Genomic DNA, 20,571 nt, shown 5'->3' with positions numbered 1-20,571 from the left:
CCTGACCTTCTTCACCGAGGTGGTGACGCGCCTGGAGGCTCAATCTTCCAGCGCTCGATAGCTTGTGGAGGAGAGGGGTCCTAGCCTGCTTCAGCGCGCCTTCTCCCGTGTCTTCAGCCACCTTCTGAATGCCCACCCCAACTTCGACTTCGACGCCGCCATTGACCCTGTACCCACGGCCGTCCGGGGCGACCTGGCTCGTTGGGTAGAGGACCATATCAACGCGTTGGTCAGGGCCTTCACCTCGTAGGATGACGCGGTGGTGGTCACCGCAGACGAAGGTGACGTGGTCAACTACGGTGATGGGGGCGTCGCCGACGGCGGCGGCGATACCGACGAAGATGACGACGATACGAGTGACGCGTCCACGGGTGATGTAGCGAGTGATATCTCTGGCTGATCCCATGTTCGCCTGTTGTTTCATCTTGCACGTAAAACTAGGGAGTGGCCCTTGGAAGACTTGTAAGAGCATTTTGAGAGGGGGAGCCCCTCGTGTAAGCAAATTGCAGTTTTTACTTTCTTTTGCGATGTGGGTATGTGTCCTCGTGAGCTCATGAAGCTGGGGGTGAGCTCCCCGGCGTGGTTTATCTGAGATAGTGCCAGCTTAGGGCTGGATCATGAGGCGACGAGTTCCTGAGAATCCTGCGGAGCTTATCGCCCCGTTTGAGGGTGCCCCGTAAGAGGTGAGCACCAGGCGCAGTGCTAGCGCCTGCTTGACGAGCGTGCGCTTTGCGCGGTCCGGCTCGCGAGGAGCTTTGCGAGGCAAAGGCGATGGACATGAGTCCCAAACCAAACAAGATCCAGAAGGCAAGAAAAGGCTCGAAAGAGAAAAGGCACCCCTGCGCGCATCGATAAAAAATCAGCTTCAACTTAAGTCCAGATCCAGAAAGCAAAGCCACAGAAAGAGAGATCCAAAGCAAAAGGCCGCGTCCGACACCTAGTCTAGTCTTCGGGTCTTCAAGGCTTCTAACCAGCATGGAGGTAAGTGCTGCCACTACGAACGGGAGAGAGCCCCAGGGCCTGAGGCCGGCGCTCCTAAGACTCCGGTGCGTGTACAACCACAACTAATTATTACGTGAGAGTGTCACGGGCGGCGAGCTTCACATGCACTGGGCCTTCTTCACAGGTACCGTCCTTGCTTCATATCGCCAGACGAGGGCCCCGCCTTGCGCCACCCTCGACCTGCTTTGAGCCAACCAGTCACCAGGACGACACAAAAGAGGGAAAGGGGACGCCAGCGGTTCCCTCGGCGACCACGTGTCCTCTGCCGGGGGAAGGGTTGTCGAAGCCACCCCGGCAGAGGGCCTACCTCCGGATGTCCTCTGGTTTCGCGTGCCATGGGGAGGGGCCTGGCTCCTGACCCCTCTCCTGCAGCCCCCAACGCGATCCTCCCGTTTCCAGGGGGCTGTCGAGCTGGGGCCGCCTGCCGCCGCGGTGACCTGCTCCTCCTGCGACTCATGGTTAGCGTAAGCTTGCTCCTGATGGATTAGGGGTACCCTGTAGTGGTCGTCGCACACGTGGCCGTGGTGGTTCCCCGACAGCTCCTAGAAGGCTTCGGCTCCTGGCGCTCCTTCTTCCCAATCTTCTCCAACGAACGAGCCCGGGCCGTCCTCCAGTGTGTACTCCTGATCCGTCATGCGGGGCATGTAGGCTTCCAGGGTTGTTAGCCCTAATACCTCGCCGTGGTGCCCCACACTCCATGTCGCTCGGCCCATCGTGGCGTCCTGGGGATGATAGCATGGCATCCCTCCCGGGCCATGGAAGGCGACGCTTGTGCCCATGCTTGTTGCGGGCGGTACGGTGCGTGATGGCGGTGTGGCCCGCCGAAGATCCCCGTAGCGGCCTGAGGAGGAAGCTGAAGGCAGAAGGGCAGGGCTCCCAAGGCCGCCGCGTCTAGCAGCTCAGCGATGTGCTCCAGCAGCATGTCCCGGCCGGTTTCCATCAGCCGGTACTGCAGCAGCTCCCTTGCCACGATGAGTGCTGCCCGCATGTTTGCTTGCTACCGTCATGAGTGCGGTGTCGTCGCTACGGCATGGCTTGCTGCTCTCGCAGCGGCTCGTACTTGCCGTGGAGTGAGGGTAGCCGATGCCCCGCCGCGTCGCACGCGCCCCATAGGATTGGGTGGCGCTCGGGCCGCCTAGAGCATGGGGTTGAGGTCTTCATAGGCGGGGTGGCGCCAACCGGGCTGGCCAGGCTGCCCAGTGATCGGGGTCAGCTCTTGGTTTGTTGGACATCGGGGCCGTGGTGCATCTACAAGTCGATTGTCGGAGAAGAAGCTCCGACGCACCCCTACCTAGCATGCCAAATGTTGGATGTGGGGTTCTGGCAAACCCTTAAGGTTCGAACACTGAGGTGCGCGCGAAGTCTTTTCCTCCCACCGATCTACGCCCTAGGTTGCTAAGATCTCGCGGATGAACTCGACGAACTCGCAACACAGAAAGACACAGGATTTATACTGGTTCAGGCCACTGTTGTGGTGTAACACCCTACTCCAGTGTGGTGGTGGTGGATTGCCTCTTGGGCTTATGATGAACAACACAAGGGGAAGAACGGCCTCCTGAGGTTGAGGTGCTCTTGTGCCTGGTTAACTTGTGTGGGTGAGAGAGCGATCTAAGATGTCGTCCCCTTGCCCCCAATGGTGGCTAGTCCTACTTATAGAGGCCCTGGTCCTCCTCCCAAATATTGAGAGGGAAGGGAGCCAACAACGGTGGGCTAATTTGAAGGGGACACCTAGTACAAGCCATCCTAACAAAAGGTGGTCCACACCTACGAAAGGCTCTGGTGGTGACGCCGTCTTGGGCTCCACGATGACCTCCATCTTGCCATCCTTCTGCTCTTGGTTTTGTTGCACCAAAATGGCAACCTTTGCCTGATGCCTCGGTACTCCTCGCCTGTGCTAGTTTCCTTAGCACCAACGAGGAAACAAGGACGCTGTGCGTGCTGGCGCCCGCCTGGTGTCGATCATCATGGCTCAAGTCATGGGAGCCTCGTGAGGTTCGCCTCGCCTTGATATCTCCGCTCCTCATGAGCCTGCCTGACTAGGCCACTCTAGTGGAGGTCTCCTGTTGTCCTCCTCGTGAGGCTTGGCCCCTCACGAGGGTCTTGGATGCCTTGCTGGTGAAGATGGGTTGTACGGCCTGCTGGCTTAGCCATGCCGCAGGCAGGCAAGTCTGGGGACCCCCATTCCCAGGACGCCGACAAAGGGTGTGCCACGAGCCAGAGCTCGACGTTGCAGCGACGGACCCGAGCACAAGCGCCGTGGAGGCATGAGAGGTACCCATGGCGGGCAATAATCAAGCAGGCAGTGATGATAGGTAGCTTATGCATGGAAAGCAAGTTATCTTAGGTAAATGCAAGAACGATACATGCCGCTGGGTCGGACCCAAGCGGCCTTGGGATGATGCAGATCGTGGGGCGCCCCCAGCAGGGTGAACTAAAAGAGGCAAGTGGATACATGCCGCAGGGACTGACCCACACGGACTGGGAATGATGCAGCCCGAGAGGACGCACCCAGCTAAATAAACTTGGAAAATGTCACCTGGTTTGGTTGTCGAAGGAGTGTTGGGGTAGCTGAAGACACGCGGCGAAGAAGTCGCTCCTCACAAGCCGTCGAGACCCAGAGCCTCAGGAGGCTTTGGAGGCTCTGCTGGCCTCCTGAGGACCGTCTCCATCTCTGCCAGGACTGCATGATGCCTAGCTTCCTGACCTACCAGGATGCTCCGCAGGTTGCACTGGAAGGCGGCTGCCACACTCGGCGGGAGGTGGACACTAACACCGTCCAGCACACGAAAGTCAGAAGCGCTCCTAAGATGTGGCGCTGTTGAGCCCCGGGATGTTGATCCAGACGCGCAGCTCACCACCCTCGCCTGGATGCGGACCAGCGCCAGGTGGGCGGCGGTCGCCGCGTATTGCCCTTGCTTCCTGAAGCTCCTGAGTTGCCTTGGTGATGAACTCCTGAGCGTCGGGCGCTCCTTGCCCGGTGCCCTCCTGAGGGAAACGTGCCGCGAAGTATGCCTATATGTGGTGCTCGAGCGCCTCCCTCGTGATGCTGGCCAGGCCTGAGGCCCTACAGAAGAGAGCCCTCGATCCCTCCCCGAGGAGAGCGCCGGGCGTGGCTCCCTATGTGAGGGAGGGACGTGTGCCAGGAATGGGCACCGACCCTGAGGTGGTGCCGCTCCCCTGAGGCCCAGTGCGGAGTATCTACTTCTTCTTGGGGTTGGCCTCAGGAGGGTACTGCACATATGCACTGCCAGGGTCTTCGACTGCTGCAGCTTGGAAGGCGCTCTCGAGGGAGCACACTGCGTCTCTTTCTTCATAGGGGACTGTGATGATTCCACCGCTTCCCGGCATCTTGAGGACGTTGTAGCCATGGTGGGTAACTGCCATGAACTTGTCTAGAGCTGGGTACCCGAGGATGGGATTATACGGCAGGCGGATGTGGGCGACGTTGAAGTCGACGAGCTTGGTGTGGTAGTTGTTGCACTGGCCGAAGGTGACAGGGAGACGAACTTGCCCTATCGGGCTGGTGGAGCCGTCAGTCACTCCTCAGAAAGGCTTGGTGGGATGGAGCTGATCGTATGACACTTGAAGGCTGTCGAACGTCTCGACGGACAGGACACTGAGCCCTGCGCCGCCGTCGATGAGGGGCTTGGTGACTTGGACATTGCTAATGACGGGTGAACAGAGCATCTGGAGGATGTTAGCAGTTTCCGCACATTTGAGCTGGGCCGCCGAGCTAAAGGTGATGGCGTACTTGGACCATCTGAGCGGGCACGTGGCCTCGAGCTTGGGGAGGGCTGCATTCACCTCACAAGAGAACTGCTTGGAGATGTGCTAGGAAGCTGGGGCCTGAGCGCCACCCAAGATGCAGGAGAGGGCGCGCGGCTCCTGGAAGCCCCCAGCCCCTTCGTCCTATTGTCGGCGTCCTGGGAACGGGGGTCCCCAGACTTGCCTTCTTGCGGCCCACGGCGTGGCTGGGCTAGCAGGTCTGTACGACCCATCTTCATCGACAAGGCATTCAAGACCCTCACGAGGGGCCAAGCCTCGCGAGGCGGATGACGCAAGACCTCCTTAGGAGCGGCCTCGCCAGGCACGCTTGCGAGGTCTTCGTGACGTGGGCCATGACGATCAAGACCAGGCGGGCACCAACGTGCGTAGTGTTCTTATTTCCTCTTTGGTGCTAAGGGGGAAAGCGTAGGCACAGAGTACCGAGACATCAGGCAAAGGTTTCCATATTGGTGCAACAAGACCAAGACCAGAAGGACGGCAGGACGGAGATCAACATGGAGCCCAAGACGGCGTCACCACCAGAGCCTTTCGATGGCGAAGACCACTTTGGTCAGGATAGCTTGTACTAGTTGTCTCCCTTCGAAATTGGCCGTTCTGGGATCCCTTCTCGCTCAATATTTGGGAAGAGGACCAGGGCCTCTATAAATAGGACTAGCCACCAACAAGGGAAGCACAAGAACTGATTCAGACCCAGATCATTCCAAATCACACAAGTCACGAAGCACAAGAACACCTCAACCTTAGGAGGATGTTCTTCCCCTTGTAACTGTTCTTCATCAGCCCAAGAGGCAATCCACCACCACTACACTGGATTAGTGTATTACACCACAGCGGTGGCCCGAAGCAGTATAAATCTTGTGTCTTTCTGTGTTGTGAGTTCGTTGAGTTCATCCGCGAGATCTTAGAGAGCTAAGGCGTGGATCGACAGGAAGAAAACCTTCGCGCGCACCCCAGTGTTCGAACCTCAAGGGTTTGCCGGAACCCGTGATCCGACACTATTGGTGGTCGTCGTTCCTCCTAGGTGGTGTTGATGCCCTCGCCACCCACGTTGCTCAAACGGCTCCCGTTGGCGGGCCGCCTCGTTGTTCCCCGTCGCCTGCCGCCAACGCCGCAACCGGCCCGGCGGGGAACGAGCAGCAGGCATCCTCGCTGCATCCCTCGGTGCGGCGGGACGGCCGCACCGCCCTTCCATCGCTGACCCCGACCGGTTCTTCTTCCCTTGCACGTCGCCCTCCCATGGCTAAAAGGGCTGCGCTCGTCATGGCGCACGAGCTCCTGCACTACCGTCTGGTCGACGACCTCTATGAGGACTGGCTCGACCGCATCGCTAAGCTTGTCCGCGCCGCAGGGGGCTCCCCTGCGCAGTCACTCTCTCCGCCTCGCCCTCCGCCAACTACGGGCAACGTAGCTCATGGAGCGCCTGCACCACCTCAGCCCCAAGACGGCGCACTGGCGCCAGGACGCGCCGCTCCGCGACGCACCCCGCCGCGCCGTTTGCCCGCGCGTGAAGAAAGAAGCTGTCAAGAAGTCCCTCGGCCACAACAAAATGCTTCTCCGCTCCTCGCACCACCGCGCCAGGATCGGCTGCTGCGAGCCCGCACGCCACCTATTGCGGCAGGGCTTGGACCCCATCAAGACCAAGCTCCACCCCCAAGGCGGGTCCCAGTGACCACAGCTGGCTCCCGTGCCTTCACCCCCGAGCTGCGTAGCATCGCCTGGCCGGGAAAGTTCAAGCCAGATCTGCCTCCTCGCTACGACAGCACCCCCGACCCTGAAGAGTTCTTGCAATTCAATGAGCTGAGCATCGAAGCGGCCAATGGCGACGAGAAGGTGATGGCCAACTGGTTTCCCATGGCTCTCAAGGAAGGCGCCCGCTCCTGGCTCCTGAACCTACCTCCGGGCTCAATCTCCTCTAGGGCACTCGCGACCGCCCCCCGGTCGCGGGCGACCTACGCCGCATCAAGCAGCAACCAGGAGAGACCCTGTAGAAGTACATTCAGCGCTTCAACAGCGCACGGATCAAGATCCCCAAGGTTACCGATGAAGCCATCATCTCTGCGTTCTCTGATGGCGTCCACAGCGTCAAGATGAAGGAGGAGCTCTCCATCCATGAAGAGTTGTGCACGACCCTGGAGCTGTTCAACATCGCGACCAAGTGTGCTAGAACTGAGGATCAGCGCCTCTCCCTCCTCGAACTTCCTGCTGCGGACACAGAGGACAAGAAGGCCAAGGCCAAGGGCGTGAAGAGCAAGTGAGGAGCCGTGCTCGCAGCGGAACCAGACACCAATCATGGAAGAAACCAACTAGAGTTATCCAAGGGCAACCGTCCGTTCTGCGCCTTCCACAACCTGAACACCCACACACTACAAAAAAAGACACATCCGTGACATTTTGGGCCGAACGAATTTTTTTTTCTATCATACATATGACACTTCTATGACGATAATTGTGACAAAACCCGGTATCATCATAGATGTGGTGGGCTCCTACTTCTACGACAAAAAATCATGACAGAAAATGGGCTTTTCGTCCTGGGCAGGCCAGAGACGCAGCTGCATGACATTCTTTGGGCCGTCCATGACGGAAAAAACCGTGCTAGAAGAGAGGGGGAGGAAAATTTCGGGGAGTTCCCGATTACGGTGGGAGGTTGGGGGCCGAGCGATGCACGTTTCTCTTGTACACGTACGCGCGTGTGTGCGTGGCGTTGGCTCTAACTGAACCCGAGCGAGGCGTTGGGCTCTAACTGAACCCGAGCGATGGCACTGCAGGTTACGCGTTACTAAACCCGAGCGATCGATTGATGGATGTTAACTGAACCAGATCGAGCGATTCCTTTGCTACTGCTGCTAACTGAAGCCGATCGAGCGATTCCTTCTCTACTTCTGCTAACTGAAGCCGATCGATGCTGCCTCTGGGATGAACAGTGAGCGTTGCGGGGGGGGGGGGGGTGGGGTTTGGATGAACAGTGAGCGGTGGCGTTGCCTCTGGATGAACAGGACCCCGTGGTGTGGTGGAGGGCTGGATGAACAGTAGATGGTGGAGGGGTGCCCGTGGAGGGGTGGTTGAACAGGACCCCGTGGTGTGGAGGGTTAGATGAACAGTAGACGGTGGAGGGGTGCCTGTGGAGGGGTGGTTGAACAGGACCCCATGGTGTGGAGTGCTGGATGAACAGTAGACGGTGGAGGGGTGGTTGAACAGTAGCCGGTGGAGTAGCGCGCGGTGGAGGCTGTTTGAACAGGAGCCCGTGGAGGCTGGAGGAGGTCGATGGTGGAGATGAACAATATCCCGTGGACTCCCATTTTGCGGTACGCCAGACCCCTCCCGATGAACAGGACCCCTATTTCGATCGTAGCACTCCAACACAAGTCTGTTTCCTCCGTTTTGTGGTACGCCACACCCCTCCCGATGAACAGGACCCCCGTTTCGACCGTAGGAGGTCCGTTTCCTCTGTTTTGCGGTACGCCACACCCCTCCCGATCAACAGGACCCCCATTTCGACCGTAGGAGGTCTGTTTCCTCTATTTTGCGGTACGCCACACCCGTCCCGATGAACAGGATCCCGTTTCGAATGTGGCCGGTCGAACACAAGGCCGTTTCCTCCGTTTTGCGGTACGCCAGGCCTCGTTTCCATCGCCTATTCCTTCCAAGCCCTCCTGATGAACACGACACATTCCGTTGCCTCCCCATGAACACAACGCATTTCGTTACCTCCCCATGAACACGACGCATTCCGTTGCCTCCCCATGAACCCAACGCATTCCGTTGCCTCCCCATGAACCCAGCCATGTACACGTGCCCTCGCCGTACGTATGCACGAGTAGGCGTTCGAGACCCTGCTCGGATGTACACACACATGGCCGTATTTTCTTTCTTGCACGCTGACCGTTGTACGTACGTGTACGTGCTATGTGCGCGCCTCTACTACGACACGTGCACGCCTCTACATCGACCAGTATATATGTACGTACATGTTCGCGACCACAATGACAACGCTATGTACGCTTCGACCAGGTGGGTCCCGACTGTCAGGCACTTCCATGCGTGCGAAGATGTAGCTGGTGGGTCCCAGCATTCTGGGGGGCGAATCGTTTATTTTTTGCCCCGACGCACTTCCTTGCGTGCGAAGGTGTACCTGGTGGGTCCGAGCAGTCGGGGGGGAAACGTTTTTTTCACGAAATACAGTGGCCCGTCCGGTGGGTCCCCGCTATTAGGCGGAGGAATAATTATTTTGCACGTAATAAGGAGGCACTTCCTTGCTGCGGCCGCGGACCCAGCTATCAGCCTCTCCCTCCTTGAGCTTCCTGCTGCGGACCCAGAGGAGAAGAAGACCAAGGCCAAGGACGTGAAGCGCAAGGGAGGAGCCGTGCTCGAAGCGGAACCAGACACCAAGCGTGGCAGAGACCAACTAGAGTCATCCAAGGGAAACCGTCCGTTCTGCGCCTTCCACAACCTGAACACCCACACACTACAAAAAAAGACACATCCATGACATTTTGGGCCGAACAAAATTTTTTTCTGTCATACATATGACACTTCTATGACGATAATTGTGACAAAACCAGGTATCGTCATAGATGTGGTGGGCTCCTACTTCTATGACAAAAAATCATGACAGAAAATGGGATTTTCGTCCTGGGCAGGCCGGAGACGCAGCTGCATGACATTCTTTGGGGCGTCCATGATGGACAAACCCGTGGTAGAAGCGAGGGGGAGGAAAATTTCGGGGAGTTCCCGGTTACGATGGGAGGTCGGGGGCCAAGCGATTGCACTGTAGGCTACGCGTTACTGAACCCATGCGATCGATCGATGGATGTTAACTGAACCCGATCGAGCGATTCCTTCTCTACTGCTGCTAACTGAAGCCGATCGATGCTGCCTCTGGGATGAACAGTGAGCGTTGCGGGGGGGTTTGGATGAACAGTGAGCGGTGGCATTGCCTCTGGATGAACAGGACCCTGTGGTGTTGTGGAGGGCTGGATGAACAGTAGACGGTGGAGGGGTGCCCGTGGAGGGGTGGTTGAACAGGACCCCGTGGTGTGGAGTGCTGGATTAACAGTAGACGGTGGAGGGGTGCCCGTGGAGGGGTGGTTGAACATGACCCCGTGGTGTGGAGTGCTGGATGAACAGTAGACATTGGAGGGGTGGTTGAACAGTAGCCGGTGGAGTAGCGCGCGGTGGAGGCTGGATGAACAGGAGCCCGTGGAGGCTGGAGGAGGTCGACGGTGGAGATGAACAGTATCCCATGGAGTCCCATTTTGCGGTACGCCACACCCCTCCCAATGAACAGGACCCCCGTTTCGACCGTGGCGCTCCAACCCAAGTCCGTTTCCTCCGTTTTGCGGTACGCCACACCCCTCCCGATCAACAGGACCCCCGTTCCGACCATACGAGGTCCGTTTCCTCCGTTTTGCGGCACGCCACACCCCTCCCGATCAACAGGTCCCCCGTTTCGACCGTAGGAGGTCTATTTCCTCTGTTTTGCGGTACGCCACACCCCTCCCGATGAACAGGATCCCGTTTCGAACATGGCCGATCGAACACAAGGCCGTTTCCTCCATTTTGCGGTACGCCAGGCCTCGTTTCCATCGCCTGTTCCGTCCAAGCCCTCCCGATGAACACGACACATTTCGTTGCCTCCCCATGAACACGACGCATTCCGTTGCCTCCCGATGAACACGACGCATTCCGTTGCCTCGCAATGAACAGAACGCATTCCGTTGCCACCCCATGAACACGATGACGACGATGTTTCTCCATTTCGACCCAGCCATGTACACGGGCCCTCGCCGTACGAATGCACGAGTAGGCGTTCGAGACCCTGCCCGTATGTACACACACGTGGTCGTATTTTCTTTCTTGCACCCTGACCGGTATACGTACGTGTACATGCTACATGCGCGCCTCTAAATCGACCAGTATATATGTACATACACGTTCGCGACCAGAATGACAACGTTGCATAGGCTTCGACCAGCTGGGTCCCGACTGTCAGGCACTTCCATGCGTGCGAAGATGTAGCTGGTGGGTCGCAGCAGTCAGGGGGGCGAATCGTTTTTTTTGCCCGGACACACTTCCTTGCGTGCGAAGGTGTACCTGGTGGGTCCCAGCAGTCAGGGGGGAAACGTTTTTTTCGCGAAATACGGTGGCCCGTCCGGTGGGTCACCGCTATTAGGCGGAGGAATAATAATTTTCCACGTAATAAGGAGGCACTTCCTGGCTGCGGCCACGGACCCAGCTATCAGCCACTCCCTCCTTGAGCTTCCTGCTGCGGACCCAGAGGAGAAGAAGGCCAAGGCCAAGGACGTGAAGCGCATGGGAGGAGCCGTGCTTGAAGCGGAACCATACACCCAGCGTGGCAGAGACCAACTAGAGTCATCCAAGGGAAACCGACCGTTCTGCGCCTTCCACAACCTGAACACCCATACACTACAAAAAAAAGACACATCCATGACATTTTGGGCCGAACGAAATTTTTTTCTGTCATCCATATGACACTTCTATGACGATAATTGTGACAAAACCCGGTATCATCATAGATGTGGTGGGCTCCTACTTCTATGACAAAAAATCATGACAAAAAATGGGATTTTCGTCCTGGGCAGGCCGGAGATGCAGCTGTATGACATTCTTTGGGCCGTCCATGATGGAAAAAACCGTGGTATAAGCGAGGGGGAGGAAAATTTCGGGGAGTTCCCGGTTATGATGGGAGGTCGGGGGCCGAGCGATGCGCGTTTCTCTCGTACAGGTATGCGCGTATGTGCGAGGCGTTGGCTCTAACTGAACCCGAGCGAGGCGTTGGGCTCTAACTGAACCCGAGCGATTGCACTGCAGGCTACGCGTTACTGAACCCAAGCGATCGATCGATGGATGTTAACTGAACCCGAACGAGCGATTCCTTCGCTACTGCTGCTAACTGAAGCAGATCGATGCTGCCTCTGGGATGAACAGTGAGCGTTGCGGAGGGGTTTGGATGAACAGTGAGCGGTGGCGTTGCCTCTGGATGAAGGGGTTTGGATGAACAGTGAGCGGTGGCGTTGCCTCTGGATGAACAGGACCCCCTGGTGAGGTGGAGAGCTGGATGAATAGTAGACGGTGGAGGGGTGCCCGTGGAGGGGTGGTTGAACAGGACCCCGTGGTGTGGAGGGCTGGATTAACAGTAGACGATGGAGGGGTGCCCGTGGAGGGGTGGGTGAACAGGACCCCATGGTGTGGAGTGCTGGATGAACAGTAGACGGTGGAGGGGTGGTTGAACAGTAGCCGGTGGAGTAGCGCACAGTGGAGGCTGGATGAACAGGAGCCCATGGAGGCTAGAGGAGGTCGACGGTGGAGATGAACAGTATCCCATGGAGTCCCGTTTTGCGGTACGCCACACCCCTCCCGATCAACAGGACCCCTGTTTCGAACATAGGAGTCCCGTTTCCTCCGTTTTGCGGTACGCCACACCCCTCCCGATCAACAGGACCCCTGTTTCGAACATAGGAGTCCCGTTTCCTCCGTTTTGCGGTACGCCACACCCCTCCCGATAACCAAGACCCCCGTTTCGACCGTAGGAGGTATGTTTCCTCAGTTTTGCGTTATGCCACACCCCTCCCGATGAACAGGATCCCGTTTCGAACGTGGCCGGTTGAACACAAGGCCGTTTCCTCCATTTTGCGGTACGCCAGGCCTCGTTTCCATCGCCTGTTCCTTCCAAGCCCTCCCGATGAACACGACACATTCCGTTGCCTCCCCATGAACACGACGCATTCCGTTGCCTCCTCATGAACACGACGACGATTGTTTCTCCATTCCGACCCAGCCATGTACACGAGCCCTCGCCGTACGTATGCACGAGTAGGCGTTCGAGACCCTGCCCGTATGTACCACACGTGGCCTTATTTTCTTTCTTGCACCCTGACCGCTGTACGTACGTGTACATGCTACGTGCACGCCTCTACTACGACACGTGCGCCCTCTACATCGACCAGTATATATGTACGTACACGTTCGCGACCAGAATGACAACACTACGTACGCTTCGACCAGGTGGGTCCCGACTGTCAGGCACTTCCATGCGTGCGAAGATGTAGCTGGTGGGTCCCAGCAGTCAGGGGGGCGAATCGTTTTTTTGCCCGGAACGCACTTCCTTGCGTGCGAAGGTGTACCTGGTGGGTCCCAGCAGTCAGGGGGGAAACGTTTTTTTCGCGAAATACGGTGGCCCGTCCGTGGGTCACCGCTGTTAGGCGGAGGAATAATTATTTTCCACGTAATAAGGAGGCACTTCCTGGCTGCGGCCGCGGACCCAGCTATCAAGCCTCTCCCTCCTTGAGCTTCCTGCTGCGGACCCAGAGGAGAAGAAGGCCAAGGCCAAGGACGTGAAGCACATGGGAGGAGCCGTGCTTGAAGCGAACCAGACACCAAGCGTGGCAGAGACCAACTAGAGTCATCCAAGGGAAACCGTCCGTTCTGCGCCTTCCACAACCTGAACACCCACACACTACAAAAAAAAGACACATCCATGACATTTTGGGCCGAACGAAATTTTTTCTGTCATACATATGACACTTCTATGACGATAATTGTGACAAAACCGGTATCATCCTAGATGTGGTGGGCTCCTACTTCTATGACAAAAAATCATGACAGAAAATATGGGATTTTCGTCCTGGGCAGGCCGGAGATGCAGCTGTATGACATCTTTGGGCCGTCCATGATGGAAAAAACCGTGGTAGAAGCGAGGGGGAGGAAAATTTCGGGGAGTTCCCGGTGACGATGGGAGGTCAGGGGCCGAGCGATGCGCGTTTCTCTCGTACATGTATGCGCGTATGTGCGAGGCGTTGGCTCTAACTGAACCCGAGCGAGGCGTTGGGCTCTAACTGAACCTGAGCGATTGCACTGCAGGCTACGCGTTACTGAACCCAAGCGATCGATCGATGGATGTTAACTGAACCCGTTCTGAACCAAAGCGATCGATCGATGGATGTTAACTGAACCCGATCGAGCGATTCCTTCGCTACTGCTGCTAACTGAAGCCGATCGATGCTGCCTCTGGGATGAACAGTGAGCGTTGTCGGGGGTTTGGATGAACAGTGAGCGGTGGCGTTGCCTCTGGATGAACATGACCCCCTGGTGAGGTGGAGAGCTGGATGAACAGTAGACGGTGGAGGGGTGCCCGTGGAGGGGTGGTTGAACAGGACCCCGTGGTGTGGAGGGCTGGATGAACAGTAGACGGTGGAGGGGTGCCCCTGGAGGGGTGGTTGAACAGGACCCCGTGGTGTGGAGTGCTGGATGAACAGTAGACGGTGGAGGGCTGGTTGAACAGTAGCCGATGGAGTAGCGCGCGGTGGAGGCTGGATGAACAGGAGCCCGTGGAGGCTGGAGGAGGTCGACGGTGGAGATGAATAGTATCCCATGGAGTCCCGTTTTGCGGTACGCCACACCCCTCCCGATGAACAGGACCCCCGTTTCGACCGTAGCGCTCCAACACTAGTCCGTTTCCTCCATTTTGCGGTACGCCACACCCCTCCCGATCAACAGGACCCCCGTTTCGAACATAGGAGTCCCGTTTCCTCCGTTTTGCGGTACGCCACACCCCTCCCGATCAACAAGACCCCCGTTTCGACCATAGGAGGTCTGTTTCCTCTGTTTTGCGGTACGCCACACCCCTCCCGATGAACAGGATCCCATTTCGAACGTGGCCGGTTGAACACAAGGCCGTTTCCTCCGTTTTGCGGTACGCCAGGCCTCGTTTCCATCGGCTGTTCCTTCCAAGCCCTCCCGATGAACATGACACATTCCGTTGCCTCCCCATGAACACGACGCATTCCGTTGCCTCCCCATGAACACGACGCATTCCGTTGCCTCCTCATGAACACGACGACGACGCTGTTTCTCCATTCCGACCTAGCCATGTACACGAGCCCTCGCCGTACATATGCACGAGTAGGCGTTCGAGACCCTGCCCATATGTACACACACGTGGCCGTATTTTCTTTTTTGCACCCTGACCGCTGTACGTACGTGTACATGCTACGTGCGCGCCTCTACTACGACACGTGCGCACCTCTACATCGACCAGTATATATGTACGTACACGTTCGCGACCAGAATGACAACGCTACGTGCGCATCGACCAGGTGGGTCCCGACTGTCAGGCACTTCCATGCGTGCGAAGATGTAGCTGGTGGGTCCCAGCAGTCAGGGGGGCGAATTGTTTTTTTGCCCGGACGAACTTCCTTGCATGCGAAGGTGTACCTGGTGGGTCCCATCAGTCAGGGGGGAAACGTTTTTTTCACGAAATACGGTGGCCCGTCCGCTGGGTCACCGCTCTTAGGCGGAGGAATAATTATTTTCCACGTAATATGGAGGCACTTCTTGGCTATGGCCGCGGACCCAGCTATCAGCCTCTCCCTCCTTGAGCTTCCTGCTGCAGACCCAGAGGAGAAGAAGGCCAAGGCCAAGGACGTGAAGCACATGGGAGGAGCCGTGCTTGAAGCGGAACCAGACACCAAGCGTGGCAGAGACCCACTAGAGTCATCCAAGGGAAACCGTCCGTTCTGCACCTTCCACAACCTGAACACCCACACACTACAAAAAAAAGACACATCCATGACATTTTGGGCCGAAGGAATTTTTTTTTCTGTAATACATATGACACTTCTATGACGATAATTGTGACAAAACCCGGTATCATCATAGATGTGGTGGGCTACTACTTCTATGACAAAAAATCATGACAGAAAATGGGCTTTTCGTCTTGGGCAGGCCGGAGAAGCAGCTGCATGACATTCTTTGGGCCGTCCATGACGGAAAAAACCGTGGTAGAAGCGAGGGGGAGGAAAATTTCGGGGAGTTCCCGGTTACGATGGGAGGTCGGGGGCCGAGCGATGCATGTTTCTCTCGTACATTTATGCACGTATTTGCGAGGCGTTGGCTCTAACTGAACCCGAGCGAGGCGTTGGGCTCTAACCGAACCCGAGCGATTGCACTGCAGGCTACGCGTTACTGAACCCAAGCGATCGATCGATGGATGTTAACTGAACCCGATCGAGCGATTCCTTCGCTACTGCTGCTAACTGAAGCCAATCGATGCTGCCTCTGGGATGAACAGGGAGCGTTGCGGGGGGGGGGGGGGGTTGGATGAACAGTGAGCAGTGGTGTTGCCTCTGGATGAATAGGACCCCCTGGTGAGGTGGAGAGCTGGATGAACAGTAGACGGTGGAGGGGTCCTTGAACAGGACCCCGTGGTGTGGAGGGCTGGATGAATAGTAGACGGTGGAGGGGTGCCCGTGGAGGGGTGGTTGAACAGGACCCCATGGTGTGGAGTGCTAGATGAACAGTAGAAGGTGGAGGGGTGGTTGAACAGTAGCCGGTGGAGTAGCGCGCGGTGGAGGCTGGATGAACAGGAGCCCGTGGTGGCTGGAGGAGGTCGATGGTGGAGATGAACAGTATCCCATGGAGTCCCGTTTTGCGGTACGCCACACCCCTCCCGATGAACAGGATCCCCGTTTCGACCGTAGCGCTCCAACACTAGTCCGTTTCATCCGTTTTGCGGTATGCCACACCCCTCCCGATCAACAGGACCCCCATTTCGAACATAGGAGTCCCGTTTCCTCCGTTTTGCGGTACGCCACACCCCTCCCGATCAACAAGACCCCCATTTCGACCGTAGGAGGTCTGTTTCCTCTGTTTTGTAGGACGCCACACCCCTCCCGATGAACAGGATCCCGTTTCGAACGTGGCCGGTTGAACACAAGGCCGTTTCCTCCGTTTTGCGGTACCCCAGGCCTCGTTTCCATTGCCTGTTCCTTCCAAGCCCTCCCGATGAACACGACACATTCCGTTGCCTCCCCATGAACACAACGCATTCCGTTGCCTCCCCATGAACACGACGCATTCCGTTGCCTCCTCATGAACACGACGACGTCACTGTTTCTCCATTCCGACCCAGCCATGTACACGAGCCCTCGCCGTACGTATGCACGAGTAGGCGTTCGAGACCCTGCCCATATGTACACACACGTGGCCGTATTTTCTTTCTTGCACCCTGACCGTTGTACGTACGTGTACATGCTACGTGCGCGCCTCTACTACGACACGTGCGCGCCTCTACATCGACCAGTATATATGTACGTACACGTTCGTGACCAGAATGACAACGCTACGTACGCTTCGACCAGGTGGGTCCCGACTGTCAGGCACTTCCATGCGTGCGAAGATGTAGCTGGTGGGTCCCAGAAGTCAGGGGGGCGAATCGTTTTTTTTGCCCGGACGCACTTCCTTGCGTGCGAAGGTGTACCTGGTGGGTCCCAGCAGTCAGGGGGGAAACTTTTTTTCGCGAAATACGGTGGCCCGTCCGGTGGGTCACCGCTGTTAGGCAGAGGAATAATTATTTTGCATGTAATAAGGAGGCACTTCCTTGCTGCAGCCGCGGACCCTGCTATCAGCCTCTCCCTCCTTGAGCTTCCTGCTGTGGACCCAGAGGAGAAGAAGGCCAAGGCCAAGGACATGAAGCGCAAGGGAGGAGCTCTGCTCGAAGCGGAACCAGACACCAAGCGTGGCAGTGACAGACTAGAGTCATCCAAGGGAAACCGTTCGTTCTGCGCCTTCCACAACCTGAACACCCACACACTACAAAAAAAAGACACATCCATGACATTTTGGGCCAAACGAAAATTTTTTCTGTCATACATATGACACTTCTATGACGATAATTGTGACAAAACCTGGTATCATCCTAGATGTGGTGGCCTCCTACTTCTATGACAAAAAATCATGACAGAAAATAGGCTTTTCGTCCTGGGCAGGCCGGAGACGCAGCTGCATGACACTCTTTGGGCCGTCCATGACGGAAAAAACCGTGGTAGAAGCGAGGGGGAGGAAAATTTCGGGGAGTTCCCGGTTACGATGGGAGGTCGGGGGCCGAGCGATGCGCGTTTCTTTCGTACATGTACGCGCGTATGTGCGAGGCGTTGGCTCTAACTGAACCCGAGCGAGGCGTTGGGCTCTAACTGAACCTGAGCGATTGCACTGCAGGCTACGCGTTACTGAACCCAAGCGATCGATCGATGGATGTTAACTGAACCTGATCGAGCGATTCCTTCGCTACTGCTGCTAACTGAAGCCGATCGATGCTGCCTCTGGGATGAACAGTGAGCGTTGCAGGGGGTTTGGATGAACAGTGAGCGGTGGCGTTGCCTCTGGATGAACCGGACCCCCTGGTGAGGTGGAGAGCTGGATTAACAGTAGACGGTGGGGGGGGGGTTGTGGATGAACAGTGAGCGGTGGCGTTGCCTCTGGATGAACCGGACCCCCTGGTGAGGTGGAGAGCTGGATTAACAGTAGACGGTGGAGGGGTGCCCGTGGAGGGGTGGTTGAACAGGACCCCATGGTGTGGAGGGCTGGATGAACAGTAGACGGTGGAGGGGTGCCCCTGGAGGGGTGGTTGAACAGGACCCCGTGGTGTGGAGTGCTGGATGAATAGTAGACGGTGGAGGGGTGGTTGAACAGTAGCCGGTGGAGTAGCGCGCGGTGGAGGCTGGATGAACATGAGCCTGTGGAGGCTGGAGGAGGTCGACGGTGGAGATGAACAGTATCCCATGTAGTCCCGTTTTGCGGTACGCCACACCCCTCCCGATGAACAGGACCCCCGTTTCGACCGTGTAGCGCTCCGACACTAGTCCGTTTCCTCCATTTTGCGTTACGCCACACCCCTCCCGATCAACAGGACCCCCGTTTCGAACATAGGAGTCCCGTTTCCTCCGTTTTGCGGTACGCCACACCCCTCCCGATCAACAGGACCCCCGTTTCGACCGTAGGAGGTCTGTTTCCTCTGTTTTGCGGTACGCCACACCCCTCTTGATGAACAGGATCCCGTTTCGAACGTGCCCGGTTGAACACAAGGCCGTTTCCTCCGTTTTGCGGTACGCCAGGCCTTGTTTCCATCGCCTGTTCCTTCCAAGCCCTCCCGATGAACACGACACATTCCGTTGCCTCCCCATGAACACGGCGCATTCCGTTGCCTCCCCATGAACACGACGCATTCCGTTGCCTCCCCATGAACACGACGACGACGCTGTTTCTCCATTCTGACCCAGCCATGTACACGAGCCCTCGCCGTACGTATGCACGAGTAGGCGTTCGAGACCCTGCCCGTATGTACACACACGTGGCCGTATTTTCTTTCTTGCACCCTGACTGCTGTACGTATGTGTACATGCTACGTGCACGCCTCTACTACGACACGTGCGCACCTCTACATTGACCAGCATATATGTACATACACGTTCGCGACCAGAATGACAACGCTACGTACGCTTCGACCAGGTGGGTCCCGACTGTCAGGCACTTCCATGCGTGCGAAGATGTAGCTGGTGGGTCCCAGCAGTCAGGGGGTGAATCGTTTTTTTTCCCAGACGCACTTCCTTGCGTGCGAAGGTGTACCTGGTGGGTCCCAGCAGTCAGGGGGGAAACATTTTTTTCGCGAAATACGGTGGCCCGTCCGGTGGGTCACCGCTTTTAGGCGGACCCAGAGGAGAAGAAGGCCAAGGCCAAGGACGTGAAGCGCAAGGGAGGAGTCGTGCTCGAAGCGTAACCAGACACCAAGCGTGGCAGAGACCAACTAGAGTCATCCAAGGGAAACCGTCCGTTCTGCGCCTTCCACAACCTGAACACCCACACACTACAAAAAAAATACACATCCATGACATTTTGGGCCGAACGAATTTTTTTTCTATCATACATATGACACTTCTATGACGATAATTGTGACAAAACCCGGTATCATCATAGATGTGGTGGGCTCCTACTTCTATGACAAAAAATTATGACAGAAAATGGGCTTTTCGTCCTGGGCCGGCCGGAGACACGCTGCATGACATTCTTTGGGCCGTCCATGACGGAAAAAACCGTGGTAGAAGCGAGGGGGAGGAAAATTTCGGGGAGTTCCCGGTTACGATGGGAGGTCGGGGGCCGAGCGATGCGCGTTTTCTCGTACATGTACGCGCCATGTGTGCGAGGCGTTGGCTCTAACTGAAACCCGAGCGAGGCGTTGGGCTCTAACTGAACCCGAGCGATTGCACTGCAGGCTACGCGTTACTGAACCCGAGCGATCGATCGATGGCTGTTAACTGAACCGATCGAGCGATCCTTTCTACTGCTGCTAACTGAAGCGATCGATGCTGCCCTCTGGATGAACAGTGAGCGTTGTCGGGGGTGGGGGGGGGGGGGGGGGGGGTTGGATGAACAGTGAGCGGTGGCATTGCCTCTGGTTGAACAGAACCCCCTGGTGAGGTGGAGAGCTGGATGAATAGTAGACGGTGGAGGGGTGGCCGTGGAGGGGTGGTTGAACAGGACCCCGTGGTGTGGAGGGCTGGATGAAAAGTAGATGGTGGAGGGGTGCCCGTGGAGGGGTGGCTGAACAGGACCCCGTGGTGTGGAGTGCTGGATGAACAGTAGACGGTGGAGGGGTGGTTGAACAGTAGCCGGTGGAGTAGCGCGCGGTGGAGGCTGGATGAATAGGAGCCTGTGGAGGCTGGAGGAGGTCGACGGTGGAGATGAACAGTATCCCATGGAGTCCCGTTTTGCGGTACGCCACACCCCTCCCGATGAACAGGACCCCCGTTTCGACCGTAGCGCTCCAACACAAGTCCGTTTCCTCCGTTTTGCGGTACGCCACACCCCTCCCGATCAACAGGACCCCCATTTCGACCATAGGAGTCCCGTTTCCTCCGTTTTGCGGTACGCCACACCCCTCCCGATCAACAAGACCCCCGTTTCGACCGTAGGTGGTCCGTTTCCTCCGTT

The sequence above is a fragment of the Triticum urartu genome, chromosome 7, assembly GCF_003073215.2.
Source record: "Triticum urartu cultivar G1812 chromosome 7, Tu2.1, whole genome shotgun sequence".
Taxonomy (NCBI): Eukaryota; Viridiplantae; Streptophyta; class Magnoliopsida; order Poales; family Poaceae; genus Triticum; species Triticum urartu.
Note: the sequence above shows the minus strand (reverse complement) of the source record.